This window comes from Mauremys reevesii, linkage group 3, assembly GCF_016161935.1.
Source record: "Mauremys reevesii isolate NIE-2019 linkage group 3, ASM1616193v1, whole genome shotgun sequence".
In the NCBI taxonomy this organism is placed as follows: domain Eukaryota; kingdom Metazoa; phylum Chordata; order Testudines; family Geoemydidae; genus Mauremys; species Mauremys reevesii.
This window is the reverse complement of record NC_052625.1, coordinates 180,670,729-180,685,534: the sequence shown is the minus strand read 5'-3', so window position 1 is coordinate 180,685,534 and position 14,806 is coordinate 180,670,729. Positions and strand designations below refer to the sequence as shown.

Genomic DNA, 14,806 nt, shown 5'->3' with positions numbered 1-14,806 from the left:
CTATGGTCCTAATTCAAGGGACCATAAATCAGCTGAGAATTGTCATGGGGGAGCAGATCACAGCTGACCCCATCACATCCACTATGGCAGGAGGAAGGGGACAGTTAGGCTAGGAGCTGGCTGTGGTAGTTTTACCCCACTTGTGAATTTCCTCTCCTTAAACTCAGGCAACACAAAAGGTACAGAAATTGAATGAGGATCTAGACCACTGTGTTCAGACAGAGCCCACTATAGTTAGTGAAAGGACATCTGCATTCTATGTTTTCAGCCCTCTTCCAGAGCCATCACTTCAATGTTGCAACAAGTGAAGAAACAACAAGATTGGAATATATTTAGGAGCAGTGGTGCTATGACTGACCCTTCCATATGCTAAAAGAGACTGGGGCAAAATGTCACAACAGCAAGAAGCAGATAGAAAGGGAAATCAATTTCAGTAACACTGAGGAGGAAAAGTGATGCTTTGAACTAGTGAACTAGAGTGTGCAGAGAATAGTACATAGGTAGAGAGATCTATCTAGTGAAGGATCAGATTAAGACATAGGAACAAAAAAGCCCTGCCTAGGATCCCAGACCCTGGAGTCATGTGATTACATAGAGAAGAAATCTCTGGCTGTTGTGGTTGCAAAGAGTCTGAAAATGTGGCCTGCGCTTAACCAATACAGAGACATCTGCCTGAGCCTGCAGATAGAGCTGTTGTTTTAGCCTGAGAAGGGTGAACTGCCCTATCCAATTTAGATGGATGTCAACTCCAAGATCCACTGCTCCAGAAGGCCCTGCCAATGACACCTCAGCAGAGGAGTTTTTGTGGCAGTAGCAGATGAGCACAGTGCACCCCCCCCCACCTACTCAAACAAACATACCCTGGCTGCTGGAGTTAGTACTGGGGGGGGGGCTACTGATACCCCATCTCTCTAGCGTGAAGAGGAAACCTCTGCTGCTATTCCTAATTAGGGAAGATGACCCCATTCTGCTGCCCCTGCTTCTTTAGGTGGGATGGAAGCCCCTGTGACTGCTACTGCAAATGTGAGGTGGGAGAGCAGGGGCCTGGCTTCCAATCAAAGTCTCCCTCACTGTTTGCAAACATACAGTAGAAATCCCTTTGGCCATTACCTAAGGGAGGGTGGAACAGGGCAGATGCCAATCCAATTAAAGCTACTGGAAGAATTTTGCAAAGGTAGAATGTAATATCCCAATTGAAGTTTAGCAAAAACACCAGCGCTAACATCCTTAACTTTTGCCCAGAAAAGTGCCATAGGATTGTCACACTGTCGTGAGTGATGAGGAAATGGAAGATGGTAAATAATAAAATCGTAATGCCTGGTTCTTAAATAGCAATTTTCATCAGTAGATCTCAAAGCACTTTACAAAGCAGGTCAGTATCTCATTATCCACATTTTTACAGATAGTGAAACTGCAGCACAGGGAGTTGTAGTGACTAGCCCAAGGTCACCCAGCAGGCCTGTGGCAGAACTGGCAATAGAACCCACTTCTCCTGAGTCAACAAGTCTTGTTTCCTGTCTTGGGGTGCAACACACAATGTTTGTATGACTTTCATTGGAATATACAGCTACAGCATATAGCCTCAGAAATGTAGGGCTGGAACAGACCTACCAGGTCATCTAGTCCACATACACACCCCATTCTGAGGTAGGACCAAGTAAACCTAGACTGTCCCTGATAGTGTTTGTCTAATCTGTTCTTAAAAACCTTCAGTGACGGGGGCTCCACAACATCCCTTGGAAGCCTTTTCCAGTTCTTAATCATCTTTATAGTTAGAAAGATATTAGAAAAACCTAAGGGCATGTCTACACTGGCAGAGTTACAGAGCCAGCAGTTACAGTGCCGCTCAGAGAGTGCTGAAGGGAAACCGCTGTTGTGCGTTGTTCACTCTGTCAGATGCCTGCGCAATACCATGTTCACACTTGCGGCACTTGCAGCGGTATTTGGAGCAGTGCACTTTCGGCAGCTATCCCACAGAGTATCTCTTTCTCTTTCGTGGGTGCAGCATGGGAGGGGTGGTTTACCTCCTGCATCTTGTGGTAGGCATTCCGCAGCTTCTTCACTTTGACCCTGCACTGCAATGTGTCCCGGTCATGGCCCCTTTCTGTCATGCACCGTGAAATCTGTCCGTAGGTATCATAATTCCTATGGCTGGACCACGGCTGGGACTGGACAGCCTCCTCTTCCCCAAATGCTGATGCGGTCCAGCAGCTTGGCATTGCTCCAAGCGAGGAATCATCTGGTGCGTGGTGATGGCATGGCCACCTGGAAAGATGTGCTGAGGCCACTGCACACATCACTGAGCAAACAGGAAGGGGGGAGGGATAGCTCAGTGGTTTGAGCATTGGCCTGCTAAACCCAGCGTTGTGAGTTCAGCCCCTAAGGGGGCCACTTAGGGATCTGGGGCAAAATCAGTACTTGGTCCTGTTAGTGAAGACAGGGGGCTGGACTTGATGACCTTTCAAGGTCCCTTCCAGTTCTAGGAGATTGGTATATCTCCAATTATTATTTATTTTTACCTAACTTTCAAAATTCCAAAGGAATTTATGGGATGGGTGGGGCTGACAGTTGGTCACCCGAGGGCAAGGCAGTAAAGTTCTCATCTCTCTGGTCATCGGTTTGAACAGGCATTGTGGGACACCTCCTGGAGGCCAGTCATGCTGTAATCGACCACAGTGTCTATACTGGCACCACAGTGCTGTAGCCCCAGCGCAGAAAGCTGTATGCCTCTCGTTGGGGTGGTTTTTTTAAAGTGCTACAACTGCACACTTTCGGCACACTAAGTGGCTTGGCAGTGTGTACACCTCAGGAATTACAGCGCAGAAAGTCGCTTTACTGCGCAGAAACTTGCCAGTGTAGACGGGGGCTAACCTAAATCTCCCTTGCTGCAGTTTAAGCCCATTACTTCTTGTCCTACCTTCAGGGGAGATGGAGAACAATTGATCACCATCCTCTTTATAACAGCTCTTCACATATTTTAAGACTGTGGTCAGCCCCTCCCCAGTCTTCATTTCTTAATACTAAACAAACAGTTTTTAAACCTTTCCTTGGATGTCAGATTTTCTAAGCATTTTATCATTTTTGTTGCTGTTCTCTGGACTCTCTCCAATTTGTCCACATCTTTCTTAAAGTGTGATGCCCAGAACTGGACACAGTATTCCAACTGACACCTCACCAGTGCTGAGTAGAATGGAACATTCACCTCCCACGTCTTACATATAACACTGCTGTTAATACATGCCAGAATAACATTAGCCTTTTTTTGCAACTGCATCACATTGTTGACTCATTCTATTTGTGAACCACTATAACTCCCAGATCATTTTCAGCAGTACTACCAGTTATTCCCCATTTAGCAGTTGTGCCCTTTATTATTCCTTCCTAAATGGAGTACTATGCACTTGTCTTTGGAGAATTTCATCTTGCTGAATTCAAATTCTCCAATTAGCCTCAGTCATTTTGAATTCTAATCCTGTTCTCCAAAATGTTAGCACCCCTCCAAGTGTGGTGTCCTCCACAAATTTGTCCACATAAATGAGATTGAACAAAAACAGGAGACAATAATAATAGGACACGATATTGAGTCACAAAGAAAATTGAATCACAAAGATAAATGGGTAAGGGCTCTCCAGATACACAGTCAGAAAAAGGTCACCATGAGGACTAAACCATCCTAGAGAATTTAGAACCATATCCCTGTAATATAATTTTATACGTTAGTTTAAAATTCCTATAGAAAGCTTATTCTCTATTAAATTATACAGAATTTCCTCCTAAGTGATATGTTTTTAACCTTCACAAAGTCTTTTTATAAACTTTAATCATAATTCTGTTTGGATACATCCTATTTAAGGGGTCATCATCATCTTAGGAGATCTCCGAGGCACACAATAATGTTGCTATGTGGTATTAAGCAGCTGCTATGCTTCACTCCAGCAGTGGCTATATCTCAGTGGTGTGTGAAATGATTCATGTGTGTATATATATAATACACACACTTGTGTGGTGGAGCTATTGATCAAATATCACTGGATAATATGATATTTGTTTATATAGGGACCAATATTTCAATGATTAATATTCAATGCTCTAGGTGCAAGGTCAGACAAACGACCCTAAGAAAATGTCTCCATTTATTGAAACAAAGAAAAAGAAAAACTATTTACTAATAAATAGCCAATTTAACAGGTAACATTGCCTTAGTACTGTAGTATCAAACGCATTTTACAAAAAGGGCCAAATTCCTTTTTAATGACCTGTGGGCTGCAGTATAAACCTAGGAGCCACTCTCAATGCACAGCAAAACTCCCCCTAGTGATAAGAAGTTTGAATAGACATCAAGGGTGAAATGTGGCCTTTATGCAGCTCCTGAACTTTTAGTCGTTCCTATTTATTATTTGTTCAGTACTTTATTGATGCATTCAGCTTTCTGAAATGGGAAACTGGTCCCTTGGAGTATGTCTGCACTGCATTTGGGAGGTGTGACTCCCAGCCTGGGTAGACAGACGCATGCTACTCAGCTTGAGTTAGCTCGCTAAAAATAGCAGTGTAGATATTGCTGCAATGGGGTAGCAGCTTGGGCTAGCCAAGCAAGTCCAAGGCTGCCCGACCCCCTAGGTCCGAGTTCAGGAGGCTAGCCTGCACCTCCGCCCATTCAACAATGTCCACACTGCTATTATTAGTGTGCTAGCTCGAGATGAGCTAGCGCTAATCTGTCTCCCTGAGCTAGGAATCAAACCTCCCAGCTGCAGTGTACACAGGCCCTAAAGGTCCACCATAAGTTTTGCTCTCTGTCTCCCCATTCACCATCCTCCTTTCTCTTTGTGTGTCTCATCCTTCTACATTTCCTTTCCAACTGCAATTCTCCTCAGGAGCTTCACTCCCCACTTCTTCCTCATTCCATCTGCTGAAGTGAGCAGCAGTGAAATGGTTAATGGTGATATTTAGTCATCATTAGGCTTCAGCGCTAGTTCCACAATGAGATTAATGGGGTGGGGGGAGAGTTATGTTTCCAGGCTAGCTGCAGACTCAGAAATACAGCATTGCATTGGTTATACACTCACTTCATTTATGGAACGTTATTTGGGCAGCTATGAAGACTAGAAACTTAGTTTTATTATTAAATGAAAACATAGATTCTGAATATGTAGGGCCCTACAAAATTCACAGCCATGAAAAATGCATCACAGACTGTGAAATTTGGTGTCCCACTTTTAAATCTGGTCTTTTGTATGCTTTGCAGGGGGGTCACAAGATTATTTTAGAGGGACTGTGGTATTGCCACCCTTACTTCTGTGCTGCCTTCAGAGTTGGGTGGCTGGAGAGCAGCAGCTGTTGGCCAGGCGCCCAGCTCTGAAGGCGCTGCACAGAAGATTAGCAATACCATACCATGCAACTCTTACTTCTGCACCGCTGCCTTCAAAGCTGGGCAGCAGGAGAGTGGCAGCTGCTGACTGAGGGTCCAGCTCTGCAGGCAGCAGTGCAGAAATAAGGGTGGGAATACCATACCATGTCATCCTTACTTCTGCGCTGCTGCTGATGGCAGCTCTGCCTTCAGAGCTGGGCTCTCAGCCACCAGTCACTACTCTCCAGCTTAAAGTTGCCAACCCTCCCAGTTTTGCTTGGAGTCTCCTGGAATCAGGCCCTATCTCCCGGAGGTTACTGAAGCCAAACCAGCAGATTATAGGTACTAAAAGTCCGGCAGTGCAGCATGGCTAAGGCAGGCTCCCTGTCTACCCTGGCCCGGCGTCACTCCCAGAAGCAGTGGGCACATCCCTCCTGGAAGCAGCCGGCACATCCCTGTGGCTCCTGGGGCGGGACGGGCAGGGAGTCTCTGCATGCTGCCCCCACCCCGAGCACCCACTCCGCAACTCCCATTGGCTAGGAACTGCAGCCAATGGGAGCTGCAGGGGCGGCACTTGTGGGCGCCGGCAGTGCAGAGCTCCCTTTCCCCCTCCCCTGAAGGGATGGGCCAGCTGCTTCTGGGAGCAGTGCAGGGCCAGGGCAGGCAGGAAGCCTGCTTTAGCCCCTCTGCACCACTGACCGGGAGCCACCAGAGGTAAGCGCCTCTCGGACGGAGCCTGCACCCCAGCTCAGAACCCCCTCCTGCACCTAGGGTGAGCAGACAGCAAATGTGAAAAATTGGGATGGGGTGGGGGAGTAATAGGAGCCTATATAAGAAAAAGACTCCAAAATTGGGTCTGTCCCTATAAAATCGGGACATCTGGTCACCCTACCTGCACCCAAACTCCCTTCCAGAGCCTGCACCCCTAACCCCCTCCCACACGCCAACCTCCCGCCCCAGCCCTGGACCCTCTCACGGACCCAAACTCCCTCCCAGAGCCTGCACCCCCACCCCTACCCCAGCCCTGAGCCCCCTCCTGCACCCAAACTCTGTCCCAGAGCTCTTACCCCTTCCCACACCCCAATCCCCTGCTCCAGCCCTGAATCCCCTCCAGCATCCAAACTCCCTCCCAGAACTTGCACCCTGCACCCCCTCCTGCACCCCAACCCCCCTGCCCCAGGCTCAGCCCAGACCCCAACCCCCGTCCCAGCCCGGTGAAAGTGAATGAGGGTGGGGGAGAGCAAGCAAGAGAGGGATGGAAAGGGGAAGGAGTGAGCAGGGTGAGGCCTCAGGGAAGGGGCAGGGCAGGGGCAGGTCAAGGGTGTTTGGGTTTGTGTGATTAGACAGTTGGCAACCCTACTGCAGCTAGCCAGCTCTGAAGGCAGTGCTGCCACCTGCAGCAGCGCAGAAGTAAGGGTAGCAGTACCACAACCCCGCTACTATAACTTTGAGACACCCCCCCCCAACTCCTTTTTTTGAGTCAGGACCCCTAAAATTACAACACTGTGAAATTTCAGATTTAAATAGCTGAAATCATGAATTTTACTATTTTTAAAATCCTATGACTGTGAAATTGACCAAAATGGATCATGAATTCAGTAGGGCCCTATGAATATGTGATGTAAGCTAAATAAATACATCAGCAGGCTGAACCTCTGACACATCTGCCTCAGTTAAATCACCAGTGTTTGTTCAATGCTAGCTGTTAATTGTACAAGGCAATTCAGCCTTGAGAGAGTCAGTGCACATCTAAATTCTAAACAAGATAAGAGCCTCTATAATCACAAAAATGCCTTGATAAGCTTCTCTTATTATAATTCTTTCAAACCTGCTCTCGGGATTTTTTCCTAGATTATTAAACAGGTTATTTGAAGATCACTTTGCTTTAATTTACATTGATCTCTCAAGCACCTGGGCATTTAAGTGATAACAATCCTCAATGGAAAAAAAACTAATTTAAAGTTAAGTACCCCTTGTGTCACAGAGCTGGAGAGCTTATACAGTTCTGCTGTAGGATTTTCAGTTGACATCAGGTTGCAACCCCACCTAGATGTAAGTTTATGTAGTACAGCATCTTTTGTTTTTCACCCTCTCTCTTTGGAGATTATCCTATTTTCTATAAACTCCTCCATGCTGAAGGAAAGGTCCCTTGTGCCTTCTGGCATATTTGGCTGGAATTTAAGATCTTTAGCTTGGACATCAGGTTTTCCTCAAAGGTTTCTTCTTAGACTGTTGGGGGAAAAAAACAAATCTTTTGAAAAGGAGACAAGGTATCATTTTAGCTGGTATTTTCAAATCCAAGCTCAATTTCTTCTAGCCACACCCTCTAATGCAGCCATTTTCTACAGATGGTATAGTTCAGCAGTGGACTTTGTTCATCAGTACACACTGAGAATTAATATGCATTTGTGTAGCAATGAAGTGAAGTGAAGAGTCATGGGGAGTCAAATATGAAAACGTGATAAGCGTGTAAGAGGAGGAATCGGAGAGCACGCTAACATAGCTATACTTTTAATACCATTTTGCAGACAGTTGATGCCACACCTGATCCATTCTGTAATCAGTTTGAAGGCATTTTTATAGCATTCCTTGAAGAATGTGAGCCATTTCTATCTAGGTACCTACATGGCCACATCTTTGTGGTATCTGAGCCTCACAAACATCAATCATCCTCAAAATACTCCTGTGTGGGAGAAAATAATTATCCCTATTTTATAGATGGGGAATGGAGGTATAGGGAAATATGCAGGATCTGCTCAAGGTCACATAGGAAAAGTCTGTGTGGTAGAGCTCAGTATTGAACCCAGATCCAGTCCAGTTCCTTAGCCCTAACACCACCTTTCCCCCATAAGGCTCTAATGTAGCTGATCTTAGAAAACAAAGATAGTCTCAGAAAGCTATTTTGCAAAGCAACCTCTCTATATGTACTGGTATTAGTAACATTCAGTCTGAAGTCCTGTTAAAGCAAATGCGAGGGGATAATATCCAAATTTTAAAAAAATTCTAAACAAATTCTAATACTTCTGTGTACACAGTGTGTAATAAAAAATATGGTTTGTTGAATAGTATGTGTCAGTACTAAAGAGCTCATATGTCCCTGAAAATGAAGAATATCACAGTTGTCAGGGTCTATCATGCCCTGATTTACAAAAATATATTGTTTTATCAAATTCATTAAGCCCTATTTTAATGGTGCTTATATTCAAAGTGAGGAGTATGACCCCAATTCAGCACGGTACTTAAGCCCATCAAGTCAATGGGCCTACTCATATACTTAATATTAGGCACATACTTAAGTGCCTTGCTAAACTGAGGTTGGTAACGTGAGGCATTTTCCCTTAGTTTAACAAATATCATTATCATCATCTCAAAACATCTACAAATCTGAGCCCAGAGACATGAGTCTCTGTAGATAGGATATATTACTGCAGACAGGATGGTCAACAAAGTATCTATTAGGAGTAAGTGTCATTAATGAAAACTTAACCCATATATGAATAAAAACAATACATCTATGGATTAGAGCATCAGACTAGTCACACATTATGCTCTCCTGTTTCAGACAACCTCTTGCCTCCATACGCAACAAGTTATTGTGGTGTTAATGTTGATACTTGGCCATCTACAGTAAACCTTATTGTGCAACTTTTAATGTGCTGCACAATAAAGGACTATGCAATTTTCTATCCTCTGCATTAACTGGAAAAATTAATTCCAAAAGGACCTTTAGATCAATAATGAGGGCTAAACACAATTATTAAATAATGAAAGGAAACACCTATCTGTGGGCTAGATTGTGGCTCAGCCTGAGTGCCAGCTCAAGAGTGTATGGGGGCATAAGGCTGAGGGAAGCAGGGTCTGCAGAGCCCCTATGTTCATAACCCACCTCACATGAATGGATGGGAAGGGAGGGAAATAGGCAGAGCACTGACTCTGCTCCTCTGACTCATCCTGGGCAGCATATATTGCAATGGGGATAGACTTGTCAGAGCCAGGAGTAAAAACTGAGGTTCTTGACTCCCAGGGCTCTATTTATTAGACCATTCTGCCTCTCAAGGTTGACATTAGAACAGTTATCATGGGAGTGCCTCCACACAGAGTGAGGCTCTCCTTCCACACCAGTAACTTAAGCTAAACAATAAAAGGTGGACATCATGTTAAAGAAGAATGTTTCCAGTTTTTGGCAGAAGTTTTAGAGACGATGGCTCTAGCAGAACAACGGCATTTTTGTTTAGTTTAGGTGTTTGATTTTTTTCCAAGTAAGATTGCAAGATAGTAACAGGTGATGGGGCTGAAGGGAAAGGACTAAGCCTAAAATCCTACGGTATAAAATTCTGAAGAGGTGTCCGGCTGAGATAATGAAAGGTAGAGGCACTGCTAAGACCAGGCTTTTGTAAGCCAGGCTCCCCTGTTTGCCATAGGGAAAGTCTGGATTTTTTTCCTGTTTATTGATTTTCTCCCCCACCCCCACATAAAATGTGTATTCATGACATGACATACCTATTCTGTGTTCTGCTGAGGAACTAACAAAAGAGCAATCCATAGATCAGACATGATATTTGTATCACCTCTGATAAAAATTTGAATCCTGCCTATTTAACCATCAGCTAACCCAAGGTAAAGGCCCAAGTCCTACAAACACTTATACACATGCTAGATTTTATGCACCCAATTAATGCCACTCCATTCAATAGGACTATTCTCTTGAGTAAATCTAAACTTATTCATGTTTGCAGGATATAGATCCAACTGAGAACTAAGTACTACAACAGGAGAAAATGAGCAGAAGATAAAGTAGAATACTAAATAACATGCAACTCCATTTTCCCTAACTTTTTCTGAAACTATCCTGTACAATATATTTTTATAGAGAGAGATATAGACAGACACCTACTGGTATTCATGATCTTGGCACCTTTCCTCCCAAATCACACATTCTGGCAAAGTGGTGAACAAGTAGTTACTTTGGAATGTTACTGTAGCACTAAAGAAAAAACACAAACATTCTAGCTTCCCTTTGATCACTCATGCATGTTAGCATCTCTTAGGCTCTTCATTCTCGCTTTACTAGCCTACGATATTAATGATTAATGGTGAATCATGTATCAATCCAAAACATTATTTTCAATTTACACCTCAATCCAAGTGAGTAATGTTATCCCAGCACACTGAGGATTTTGTTATATAAAACTGAATTTAAGTGTAATTTGTTAACCTACAATAGTGATATTAGGCTCATGTATTGTTTTAGTGCAAGTTCACTCATATCTCCATTTCAAAGCTTTCTCTTCACAATTCCAAAATTACCTTGGGGCTGAAACTTGGTATAAAAGTTCTTACATCAAGAAAAAACGTACACGTAAAATTGTTTTATTTCAGATCTTCAAAAACGTGTTACCCTTAAATTTCTTGGCTTTACTCAGACAAAATGCAGCTTTGTCAGTCATCCATTTCATGGAGGATTAACACCTGCATTTTTTTGTTAAGCAGTTTAAATTAAACATAGTTTAGCTTTACTTTTATAAGTTTAAATTATTTCTTGGCTTAGATAAATAAGTATTGCACACTGAATTCAAATTAGGTTTACTGTATATTTGCATTACTGTCTTCTCTGAATGCTTTTGAGATTACAACATGGCTATTCTTTGGTATGTGGCCAAATGTATCTTCAAAAGTTCTCAATCTTACTCTAAGTCTATCATGATAACAGTGTAAAGATGACAAGTACAACTTTAAAAGTGCCTAAATGACTTAGGCATTTTAAAAAAATTATCTGACAACTCTATCAGCTCTATTACAGCATGTCCATAAGCAATAGTGCTATTCTGTAAATGATCCCTAAATTACTTTAAACATAAATTATCCTAAGCTATATTTTTGTAACTTTGCGATTCCCATTTTGTATTTTGCACCCATTTAAAAATACACTTGCAGCTTGACAAGTTATTACAGTCATTATTCAATGCTAGCTGTTAATTGTTTATCACAAACCTTCCTAGGGACAGATCCACAACCACAAATTTAGGCCATGATCCTGCATACGCTTAACTTTGACTATTGAATTTAATGGAACTATTGACTGTGCATAAAGATATGTATGGGCCAGATTCAACATCCATTGAAGTCAATGGAAGGATTCCCATTGAGTTCACTGGGGATGGATCAGGGCCATGAACATCAGACTTTGCAGGATTGGGTCTTTAAATAGTACTGCTCAGGAAAGAAATACAGAAGACTTAGGGATTAAACAAAATATAGCAAAGTCCAATGTACATATACAGACCAAACAGATCAGAAAAGGATCAAATAGTCAGCTTTTATCTTTTTTCATGTTTTCAGGGCAAAGCTTTCAAAAAGCATATTACATCTGACCATTTAAACAATATTGTTTATTCACAGAAAATGTTTCCTTTAAAAATCAACATTTTAGCACAAAAGAATAGTTAACAATGGTTACTCTTTAATCAGCATAACAGATACGTGAATAGGAAATAGCTGGAATATGTCTGGCACAGTTTGCTTTTGTACTGCCATTAGTTTCCATGGGAAGCATGGTCCCATGGAAAACAATGACAAAGTTCGTTTAAACATTCAAGGGAATGGCTCAAGCCTGAAATGCATCAAATACCAGCTCCTTCTGCCCTTTTTTTTTTTTTTTTTTTTTTTTTAAAGATATAGGTACCTCCCATACATAAGGCTTTTCGGAAGCATTAAAAGGAAGGTCCTATTCCCATGTTTTATTTTTCAAGAAACAGTTCTTCCAAATACCCTACAACAGGCAAAAATGAAATTCTTTAAGGAATAAGGTCTTCCCACTATTTTTGCAAAAATGTTATCAACAGACATGAAAAGTGCTTCTTGAATGTATGGTATATAATTTATAGGTTTGACCAACTTACATTTCTAGAAACTAACAGATTGTTTTACTGGCTAATGCAAATGTTATTGATCTGCTCTCTTGCTGAATTAATAGCACTAGTATGGGCCAACTCGCTTTCTTAGCTTTCTCAATGTTTTCCTGAAAAGAGGCCCATTACATGGCAGGGGGCAAAGGACAGGGCTAGATAACACTGTTTAGACATTTCTTTGATGTCCAAAGGCATCATCTCCAACAACTGACCAATGAAAACAAAAGAGCACTCTCAGGCTGCTGGAAATCCCAGCCATTCTTCTCACCACCTTTTGATTTCCCAAGGCTTCTATACTCTGACCTCTGCACTCTGACACAAAGATCTCATTTGAAGGATGGTCAGCCATGTCAAAAATTCTCTCCACATTCAGCCAATAAGCTAGGGATTTCTTTCGCTTTCCATAATACCTTTGTGTTCTAATGTACCAGCTGGAATGAATCTAATTTATAAAAAGGGCGGGGGGGGGAACAAAGGGGAGAACTTGTTTTAAGAAACCATTCTCAAAAATCCAGCTTTATTCTTGAAGCCACCATTCTAAATTAATTTATGCAAGAGTAATTATTTCCTTCTTGCAGACACAGTCACTAAAGCCTTCATAATTCTTTTGCATCCTATTTTATTTTCCCCGGTAATTAATAATGAATCCATCAGATTGGCATATGTCACTTGTTATTCTCATAAAAGTCCTGGGACTGTAAGGCACCTTTTAAGTTACCCTTCAGATTGTAAATACTTGTGGGGAAAAACAAATGGAAAAAATAATGAAGTCCACAAAAGAACAACAAATTAAGGTCTCATTTTTGCAAACCCTTATACATATGAGTAGTCCTAACAAAATCAAGTAGGGGACTTATCCAGCTCCCACTGAAGTCAGTAGAGTCTTTCTATTGACTTCAGTGAACGTTGGATCAGGCCATAAGAGGGTAAAATTGGGGGTGGGGGGAAGGAAGAAGAGGGGTCTGGTCTTACACTGTTTTTTGTAAATTCTTCCGGTAACTGCCTATATTTGGATTAATGAAGTGAATTTTGCAAGTTATAGGAGATTATATTAATAATAGAAGGTGAAATCCTGGCCCCACTGAAATCAGTGGCAAAACTCACATTGACTTCAATAGGGCCAGGATTTATCATAGAATCATAGAAGATTAAGGCTGAAGAGACCTCAGGAGGTCATCTAATCCAACCCCCTGCTCACAGCAGGACCAACCCCAACTAAATCATCCCAGCCAGGGCTTTGTCAAGCCAGGCCTTAAAAACCTCTAAGGATGGAGATTCCACCACCTCCCGAGGTAACCCATTCCAGTGCTTCACCACCCACATAGTAAAATAGATTTTCCTAATATCCAACCTAGATGTCCCCCACTGAAACTTGAGACCATTGCTCCTTGTTCTGTCATCTGCCACCACTGAAAACAGCCTGGCTCCATTCTCTTCGGAACCCCCCTTCAGGTAGGGGAAGGCTGCTATCAAATCCCCCCTCACTCTTCTCTTCTGCAGACTAAATAAGCCCCATTCCCTCAGACTCTACTCATAAATCAAGTGCCCAAGCCCCCTAATCATTTTCATTGCCCTCCGCTGGACTCTCTCCAATTTTTCAACATCCTTTCTGTAGTGGGGGGCCCAAAACTGGATGCAATACTTCGGATGTGGCCTCACCAGTGCCGATTAGAGGGAAATAATCACTTCCCTCGATCTGCTGGCAATGCTCCTACTAATGCAGCCCAATACGCCATTAGCCTTCTTAGCAACAAGGGCACACTGTTGACTCATATCCAGCTTCTTGTCCACTGTAATCCCCAGGTCCTTTTCTGCAGAACTACCACTTAGCCAGTCAGTCTGCAGCCTGTATCAGTACATGGGATTCTTCCATCCTAAGTGCAGGACTCTGCATTTCTCATTGCTGAACCTCATCATATTTCTTTTGGCCCAATCCTCCAATTTGTCTTGGTCACTTTGGACGCTATCCCTCCAGCATATCTACCTCTCTCCCCAGCTTAGTGTCATCCATGAACTTGCTGAGGGTGCAATCCATCCCATCATCCAGATCATTAATGAAGATGATGAACAAAACCGGCCCTAGGGGCGAGCCCTGGGGCACTCCGCTTGATACTAGCGGTCAACTAGACATTGAGCCGTTGATCACTACCCATTGAGCCTGACAATCTAGCCAGCTTTCCATCCACCTTATTGTCCATTCATCCAATCCATACTTCTTTAACTTGCTGGCAAGAATACTGTGGGAGACCATATCAAAAGGTTTGCTAAAGTCAAGGTATAGCATGTCCACGGCTTCCCCCATATCCACAGAGCCAGTTATCTCAACATAGAAGGCAATCAGATTGGTCAGGCATGATTTGCCCTTGGTTAATCCATGTTGACTGTTTCTGATCACCTTCCTCTCCTCCAAGTGCAGGCCAAAAAAGAATTTGAAGCCCAACTAGCAAAAGACACTAAACAGCAAAATAAAATTTAAGTTTGGCAGGCTTCCTGCTTCTGAAAAACATCTAGTGGGGCCATTGGATGATCCAGGTGCTAAAGTACCACTGAATGA

General features: G+C 42.9%; 1 protein-coding gene across 8 annotated transcripts in view; it reads right to left on the bottom strand.

The window, feature by feature from the left end:
- Nucleotides 1-14,806, bottom strand: part of GREB1 (growth regulating estrogen receptor binding 1) — a 191,611-nt gene that overhangs the window by 114,856 nt on the left and 61,949 nt on the right. For 7 of the 8 annotated variants that reach the window (XR_005596082.1, XR_005596083.1, XM_039529835.1 and 4 more), the window contains exon 2: nt 10,239-10,328. The exons of the other annotated variant lie outside the window; for it this stretch is intronic. The gene's annotated coding sequence lies outside the window, so the exon portion shown is untranslated. The remainder of the gene's footprint in view (nt 1-10,238; nt 10,329-14,806) is intronic. 8 annotated transcript variants of the gene reach the window in all.